The following is a 9734-nucleotide window of genomic DNA, read 5'->3' as shown; positions in this document are numbered from 1 at the left end:
TATGAAACTACATGAAATTCCAAGCAAGTTTCATATAGAGCACACTCAAAACGGAGCAACGGTTTAACACATACACATGAAACAAGTTTAAAGGACAAGCTGTCCAAAACAACAAATAGGCATCTAGCAAGCATCAAACAAATATGCTACAGCAGCTCAACATAAGAACAAAAGGCATGGGCATTATGTACATGTAAAGCATGACAAAACATGAACACTGAGATATCTCCAGAAATCACTAGAACATGCTCAAAAGGTCATGGCAAGATTGCAAATAATAACAGTTCACAGACTTAGCAGAAATCACTGGACATGGCAGAAATAACATCAGGTTGCAATTTTTAGAGCTATCAAACAACATGTTACAGAAACTAAACATGGCAAACAAATGCATGGAATGCTAATAATAAAGACAAAGAACAAATCTCCGTTACTGAACTAATTCCAAATATCAACAGAAAAGATGGTAGCATCCATACAAACATGGCAAATGATATGACAGATTCAGGATAGCAGTACATGGCAGGAACAACAATAAGTAGGAATGTTGGTGAGCTTGTACAACTCACCACAGAGCAACACATGTCATGACAAGGTGACCAACAGTAATAAGACATATTTATAAAGCGAAGAATGGTAAGAGCAAGTTCATAGGGTGCATGGATCACTAGCAAAACACATGGCCAAAACTGAACATAATGTTAACAAGCTGACAGCAACATTGTTTAGCAAGTTTGGAGCAAGATTACAACAAGCTACAGCAGGCTATAAATGCGACAAGGGTCATGGTTGGATAGAGCATGACATGTAAATCAAAACATCCTTAGTGAACATCTCCAGGTTATGCATAGAATGACTTGTAGCAACAAGTCTACATAGCATCATGATATAGCAGATTCAGCCTAGCAAAACAGTAACAGCAAGTACCCTACTTCACAAGCTCGGTGCACTCACTACAAGACTCACAAAAATACATGGATTGAACCATTGTAAATATGACATGATGTAGCTCAAAACTCATGTAGACATCAAGCTCATAGGATGCACACACAAAATGCAATGAAAAAGACAAAACAGCAAGTTCTGGTAACAGACAACAGTTAACATCATATACCACTCTTGCAACGATGATAAGGGAATTAAGATGAACTCAAACAAGCATGGGACAATGGAATGAAATAAAGAGTATCTCCCAATGAACATTTTGATATAACATATGCATGAAACAATGTAGCACACATGAAGTTATGGGATGACAAACAGGGCATAAAAATATCACAGAAAAATGATAGTGGAAATTTACCCTCGCAAAAAGTCAACCCGAGACAAGGACGAGCGGGACGGAGGGCTCCAGGGCGTGGGGGAGGCGTTTGGATCGTTGAGGTGGTGGATCTGATCCCGATCCACGGACCTCGCCGGAGTTGACGATGGCGGCCGGAGACGCGGGCGGAGGAGGCCGTCGGGGAGGTCGAGGTGGCCGGGTGGTGCGAGATCCGGCCGGATCCCGCAGGATCCAGGCCGGAGGGGACCGGCGCGAGGCAGAGCAAGCCGGCAAGGGACGGTGCGCGGGCGACGCCTGAGCCCGACAAGCGAGGAGGCGGCGGGGAGCTTCGGGCGGTGGCTAGTCGAGGGTAGCGGGCGGAGGCGCTGAGAGGAGGAGGCGGCGTCGGCGGGCGAACACGTCCGACATGGGGTGGACACGTCCGGCGGCGAGAGGAGGAAGAGGCTAGGGTTAGGGTATGATTCATTCGCAAAATTCGGGAGAGGATGTGTTTTTATAGGTAGAGGGAGCTAGGAGTGTCCAAATGGGGTGCGGTTTTCGCCCACACGATCGTGATCGAACGACCGAGAGCATGGAGGGGGTTTGGATGGGCTCATGGGCTGTGGTGAAGAGGGGCTAGGCTGCAAAGAGAAGGGGATTTCGAGCTACGCGGTTAACCGTTGGGGCATCAAACGACCTCCAAATGGAACGAAAATTGGCAGGCGGTCTACCTACTCTAAAACAACACCGCACGCCAAGTTTCATCCCATTCCGAGAGCATCCCCCCCGCTCATGAAACAAGGTCTGAGAGAGGCGACGAGCGTGCGCGAGAGGTATGTACTCCGAACGGACAATGGAGAGAACCAGGGGAACCTGAACGGATGCAAGTTTTGGAAAACATGCAGATGAAATGCAGATGATGACATGGCAAAATGCAACACACAAGCAAATGACATGGCAACGAAGGCGAATAACTGGAAGACACCTGGCACACCGGATCCGGGGCGTTACAACACTCCTCCACTAACAAGAGATCTCGTCTCGAGATCTTAGGAACGAGACGGAAAAGAAAGAGGAAGAGGTGAAGTAAGAACACAAGAGAGAAGATGAACAAAGTCGAGAACACTCGGTTAGAAAAAATGAACGGCGAATATGACGAGAATGAAAAGCTCAAGAAGAAGACAAACTCTGAAACCACTCCGATTAGAACAAGATAGAAAAGGAATGAATAAAAGAATTTGGGCAATACTCCTACTGAAAATGGAAGGAATGGAACATGAACTTCACAAGATGGGATGACACTTGACGACATAAGCAACACAATGTCTCCGGAAGAATTGAGAGAATTGAATGAAAAGAATTTAGAAGGAAGGGTTGAACGGAGTTGTTGAGAAAATCAACAACAAAAGAATAAGCTTGTTGTGGACTTATCAAAAACATCTCAAAACTTGAGGTGAAATTCTGCCACAATCAAGAGTGTGAATAGTTGAGAAGAATGAAGAAATGCAAAACTCCACTTCAAAAGGAATACGGAGAATTAATTGCACTTCGAGACGCAAGAGGAAAAGATATTTGTGCTCCTCCAACAATAATCTTGATGAACTCTTAAAGAATGAATTAAATCATGAAGAACCACCAAGAAGAACTCCGGTGACAAAAGGGTGATGAGATAGAATGGAGGAAGAAAGAATAAGATGAGCCTTGCGGTGATTTAGATGGAGGTTTCGACGAAATGGGCGAGGAAATTTGAACTCCGGAAAAGAAAAGATGAAAACACTTGGAACTAGAATTTATTCATCAAGAACAAACTCTGAAGGAAGGGATTACTCACTTGGATGGAATAAGAATAAGATTTATTGTATGCTTATCCTTCACCAAATTTAATTGATGATAAACAAATTTTTGCATACTACTTATTCTTGTTGAAAAGGATTGAGAAGTGACATGTCGCAAACTTGAGAAGGTCTTCATGAACCACCGGTAGGATTGAAAAGAATGAATGAATTAAAATGATAATCAAGGAAAAAGAATCTTGAATGAACCACCATAAGAATTCTAAAATGACTGATGAAAGAGAATGAATCTGGTAGGACTAGGGTTCCTACCGACTCGGTTCCTTAGGTTGTAGGGGCAGGATAGCGATGGTTGGGGGCGAGGGCGGCGGCTCCGGTGTGTTGGCGCCGTCATGAGGAAGAAGAAAGACGGCGGCGGCTAGGGCAAGGTGCGGCTAGGGTTTCCGGCTCCTGTGGAGCCGGATAATATGATAGAACTATCTTTATTGCTTAATCTGAAAAAGGTATCTTACAATCTAATATTTATAACCTCAAAATGACTAGCCTAAGATAACTTGTGGGCCAAGCCCCTAATCTACTGCCCAGCGGGCCTCCTCTGGTTATACTGTAAACCGGTCATAACATCTCTCCCCGCCTGCACAAACAACTTGTCCTCGAGCTGAAAGTCTGGATAGTGGTGGCAGAAGTCCTCACGTGGCTCCCAAGTAGCCTCCTCCACCAGAAGACCTGCCCACTGGATCAAGACGAACCACACCCGGGACGAACTTGCGCCTTCAACACCTTCTGTGGCTCCGGAAGAAGACGTCCATTGGCGGTCGGAGGAAGCGCTGGTGGAGCTGCCGGTGGCTCTCCACAAAAAGGCTTGAGCAGTGATACGTCTCCAACGTATCTACTTTTCCAAACACTTTTGTCCTTGTTTTGGACTCTAACTTGCATGATTTGAATGAAACTAACCCGGACTGACGTTGTTTTCAGTAGAACTGCCATGATGTTGTTTTATGTGTAGAAAAGAAAAGTTCTTGGAATGTCCTGGAAATCCACAAAGGCACCTTTTGGAATTAATAAGAACTTTTGGCGAAAGAATCAACACCAGGGGGCCCAAAGGCTGTCCACGAGACAGGGGGCGCCCCCCTAGGGCGCGCCCTCCTATCTCGTGGGCCCCATGGACCTCCACCGACCTCAACTCCAACTCCATATATTCACGTTCGGGGATAAAAAAATCGGAGAGAAAGTTTCATCGCGTTTTACGACACGGAGCCGCTGCCAAGCCCTAATCTCTCTCAGGAGGGCTGATCTGGAGTCCGTTCGGGGCTCCGGAGAGGGGGATTCATCACTGTCGTCATCATCAACCATCCTCCATCACCAATTTCATGATGCTCACCGCCGTGCTTGAGTAATTCCATCGTAGGCTTGCTGGACGGTGATGGGTTGGATGAGATTTACCATGTAATCAAGTTAGTTTTGTTAGGGTTTGATCCCTAGTATCCACTATGTTCTGAGATTGATGTTGCTATGACTTTGCTATGCTTAATGCTTGTCACTAGGGCCCGAGTGCCATGATTTCAGATCTGAACCTATTATGTTTTCATGAATATATGTGTGTTCTTGATCCTATCTTGCAAGTCTATAGTCACCTATTATGTGTTATGATCCGACAACCCCGAAGTGACAATAATCGGGATACTTCTCGGTGATGACCGTAGTCTGAGGAGTTCATGCATTCACTATGTGCTAATGCTTTGTTCCGGTTCTCTATTAAAAGGAGGCCTTAATATCCCTTAGTTTTCGTAAGGACCCCGCTGCCACGGGAGGGTAGGACAAAAGATGTCATGCAAGTTCTTTTCCATAAGCATGTATGACTATTTACGGAATACATGCCTACATTACATTGATGAATTGGAGCTAGTTCTGTGTCACCCTATGTTATAACTATTGCATGAGGAATCGCATCCGGCATAATTATCCATCACTGATCCATTGCCTACGAGCTTTTCACATATTGTTCTTCGCTTATTTACTTTTCCGTTGCTACTGTTACAACTACTACAAAAACCCAAAAACATTTATCTTTACTTTTGTTACCGTTACCTTTATTATCATACCACCTTTTCTACTAAATACTTTGCTGCAGATACTAAGTTATCCAGGTGTGGTTGAATTGACAACTCAACTGCTAATACTCAAGAATATTCTTTGGCTCCCCTTGTGTCAAATCAATAAATTTGGGTTGAATACTTTACCCTCGAAAGCTGTTGCGATCCCCTACACGTGTGGGTTATCAAGACTAATTTATGGCGCTGTTACCGGGGAGCATAGCTCTATTCTCTGAGTCACTTGGTATTTATATCTGTTGATCACTATGAAGAACTTGAAAGACGACCGAACTACTATTTTACCCTCAACTACGAGGGGAGGTAAGGAATTGCCATCTAGCTCTGCACTAGATTCTCCTTCCGTTATTAGTAGGCTTGCGACACCTAAACCTGCAACTGCTATCACTACAAAAAAAATACACTTCCGTAATGATACGTATTTGTCAGAGTAGGTCGCATTTTTTGTCATGCATGTACATCCATGACAAATTTATGACAGAATTGAGATAGTCATACCTGTGCTGTCGTAGAAGTGTTCGATGACATTACCAAAATTATCATCATGGAAGTGTCCACTCCCATGACAATAAATCGTGCGTCACAGAAGTGCTTTCGTCAAGGGTGACCGACACGTGGCATCCACCTTAACGGAACACCGTTAAGCTATTGGGTCAGGTTTTGGATCCGATAACCCGTTAATAGCCCCGACCAATGGGGATTTTCCACGTGTAAAATCATCATTGGCTGGAGGAAACATGTGTCGGCTCATTGTTGGGACAGATGTCATCCACTCATTGGATAGAAGGCGCCTATGATACGTCGACACGTGGCACGACCCAACAGAGGCCCATTCCTGTGAAAAGGCCGGCCCGTTTGACTTGGTCAAAAGGTGATGGGCCGGCCCATGGAAAGCCTGTTAGCGGCATGTTCGCATATAGCCCATTTACAACCCGCTAACCCAAGGCCCGTTACGCCCTATCCGAATTAGGCCCAGTAGGGTCATCTGGGCCATCCAATATGATTCCAGCCCACTTTCACTTCTGGCCCATGTATGGCCCAAGACGTCTTTCGGCCCATATGAGGCCCTATGTAACTCTTGGCCCATTAACGGCCCGTGGTGAAACTGGCCCGCGATGAACAGTGTATTACTTTAGACCCATTAACGGCCCGTGGTGAAACTGGCCCGTAATGAATAGTGTATCGCTTTATACCCATTAAGGGACCGTTATTCAGTTGGGCCGTTTACAACCCATGTTATCTTTCGGCCTTCTCAGAGCCCATTTATTCTTGGGCTTATTTGCAGCATTCGGTTACTTACGGCCCGTTACTGTCATTTTCTGCTTGTGGGCCAAATTCAACCCTTCATTACAGTCGGTCCGTTTGTGGTCCGTTAGTCCGTTGGGCCATTTTCATAGCATCAGCAAATACGGCCTATTAACGGCCCGTTATGGTCAGCCAATAAAACGTACGATTTCCATTATAGGCCCGTCTACGACCCATTAAAGGCCAGTACAAGACCCATAAATGAGTCGGCGGCCCATGGATCCTATGTGACGTAGAAGGCCCATGGACATTGCGAGACGTAGAAGGCCCATGGACACTACGAGACGTAAGGCCCATGGATCCTACGAGACGTAGAAGGCCCATGGATCCTACGAGACGTAGAAGGCCCATGGATCCTATGAGACATAGAAGGCCCATGGTCGGGTGAGTTGGCCCCCGTTTAAACGATATAGCATATTCAAAGAATTATCCTACTCAATACTATCACCTTTAAAAAGAATACACTATACAACAAAGAGATCAAGGCATAGAAAGGTAGAATAATCCTACACTATACAATAAAGAAATTACAGCCGATTATACCCATTGGGCATTATGGTACGGCACAGGTGATAATAAAGCATACACAAACAGCAAATTACATACACTAGGCAAATATGGCTCATACATCATGGACGCGCATCAACTTAACTCCATTTGAACTATAATCTCTTCAGAAAATAGGATTGGCCGGATTCAAATAGCACAAATTTCAGTCAGCAAAATCTCCAATTCATTCATGGTTACCTCGGTGTCTTGTTTCATTTTTTTGACTCCTGCATCTAATACCTGCATGTCCAGTCTCAACTTGTTGATTATACGTTGACAATCATGTACATGTTGTCTTGCCACCTGTAGTTGATGCTCGAGAACATCAGCACATTCCAATTCCAATCCATAATCATTCGGTAATGGCCATGCCGCACTGCTCGCAGATTTTTGTGTTGATGTCACTTCATCCTGAAATGTTTCTCTAAGTACACATGACTAGGCCAAAAATATAGTTACAATAGTGAAGCAAACAAGACACTATTTTGTACTACATGGCAAAACAGGACTAACAATAATGTTACACGTCACTTTCACAAAAAAATGTTACACGTCATGAAGCATAAGCAGGTGATATTTTAAAAATTATAAAAAGGATAGTCTGTGCAGCCTGCATAAAGAAATCCCTCTTAGCTCACCAGAGGAGCATGATGTTGGGGCCCAATCGAAAACACAGACAAGTTACAAATTTAGACAGCATGTTGCATATAAGTAAGAAAGCAGTTGGACATTTTGTACCTCAATTAAAGTCTTAGGGAGCATAATGAACAACAGAGGGTTTCATACAAACATACTACAACAGGCAAAACTATGCAATCATTAGCATAGTATAAACTAGATTGTGAGCCTCATGCAATAATAGTTGGTTAATAGACTTCAAAGCTTCAGACACACTTCGGCAGAGTAATTAAATGGTAAGGCCTTTAATTATGTCAACTAATAGTGATACAAGTACCGAACATCAGGCATAATTATTTGGGCATCTCATTAAGTGAGGACAAATAAAGCAATTGAAAAGAGAAAATTAACTATGCCTGAAACAAACAAGGAATTGAACTGTTGAGTTGCATACAGTGACTTACCTTAGCAGGTTGAAGAGGCTCAGCGCAGCTCCAACTTCTCTTGCAAGGCTCCTTCATAACATCTTGTACTTGGAAATCCTCAATCTTATCTTCATTGCACCCCCTCTGCAAGGTGACACAAACTAGTTACTCGTCTCCTTGGAAGATAAATATGCATGCTTTCCAGTCTGTGAACACAAAAGGATAAGATTATAACAAAACAACACCACATAATGAAACATGCTGCATATCTTGCACTTGCACACAATGGAATGAGCATTTACTATATCTGCACTATGTAAAAACTAGGCATACCTTCGAGCTGGATCTCCAGGTACTCTTGGAGAGCCTACTGTAGTGTACAGCCAAACCTTTATTCACCTATGAGTTAGACAAGGCCCCACTACAGCAACCCTTAGTGTTTAAATTGTTGACAAGCTCTGTTAGAGTGTTAGGTCAAGAACAACAAGTAATCAAAGCAAACAGTCCTAGTATGGCTGGCTGATGCAAACAAGCAATTGAACAGATGTGTGAGCAAATCTTACATATCAAGAAAAGAAGCAAAGAAGGAGGCTTAAAGACCATCACTTGACTGACCAGATTTAAGGGGCATTTAAACATCATGTGCAACGTATGAACTAACATAAACATTGCATATTCCAGATTCTACAATGGAATGCACATGTATTAGGTTATGCCATGTACGATGATGCCTAAATGTACAGATAGCAGGCAGGCGTGATTCATCATTGCACGCACAATTGAATTGCATGTTAAGGGCCAGTTCGATTTCGCCTTTTCAGGGTATATTGTCAAAATAAGCCATAAAAGATGTAAAGAAGTCATTTTTGAGTTATGGGCTTGGGCTTAACTAATTTCGCTTTGGAGGGGGTGTTTCGGGTAGAACCTCACTAAAAATTGAAGGGAAGGGGAATAGTGAAATGACTCTATTGTCTGCCTATATTACACTCAAAATGCAACTGCTGACGCCTGTGTCACACCTGACCCTAAAGTAAAAACAAACACGCAAGCATTCATTGCCCTACCCACTTGCATCTCCTCTCCCCTTCCCTCTACCTCGATCCCCCGCCTCCAGCACTAGGGTTCCTCCAGCGAGCCGTCGCCACTGGTCCCATCTGGCCTGGTCCTCGACGATGCTACGTCCAGCTAGGCTACATGGCCGGTGGGTAGGGGAAAATCTCCCTGGCTGCTCCTCCCTCTGGCGCCGCCCCTCATTCTCATGGTCTCCAGCAGCTGCTCCACTGTGGTTCGTCCAACGCACTACTCCAGTGGGCGCTGCACAACTATGGCTGATGCCACAATGCGGCAGAAGGTACCTTGTTCCCCCTCCCCTCCTCCCAGGCCATTGACTTGAGGTGCTGTTGAAGGATGAGCTCGTCCAACAAGGTGAGGATCTCCGCTGATTTTTTGCCAAATTTTCATTCTGATCCACTATACGATGAATTGCTATGAGCTGCTTCTGCTGCTGCTATATGATGCATTGCTATGAGCTGCTCCTGCTGCTGCTATATGATGAATTGCTATGAGTTGCTGCTGCTGTATGATGAGTTGCTATGAGCTGCTGCTGCTGCTATATGATGAATTGCTATGAGCTGCTGCTGCTATATGATGAGTTGCTACAAGTTGCTCCTGC

This window comes from Triticum aestivum, chromosome 2B, assembly GCF_018294505.1.
Source record: "Triticum aestivum cultivar Chinese Spring chromosome 2B, IWGSC CS RefSeq v2.1, whole genome shotgun sequence".
In the NCBI taxonomy this organism is placed as follows: domain Eukaryota; kingdom Viridiplantae; phylum Streptophyta; class Magnoliopsida; order Poales; family Poaceae; genus Triticum; species Triticum aestivum.
This window is presented reverse-complemented; position numbering follows the sequence as displayed.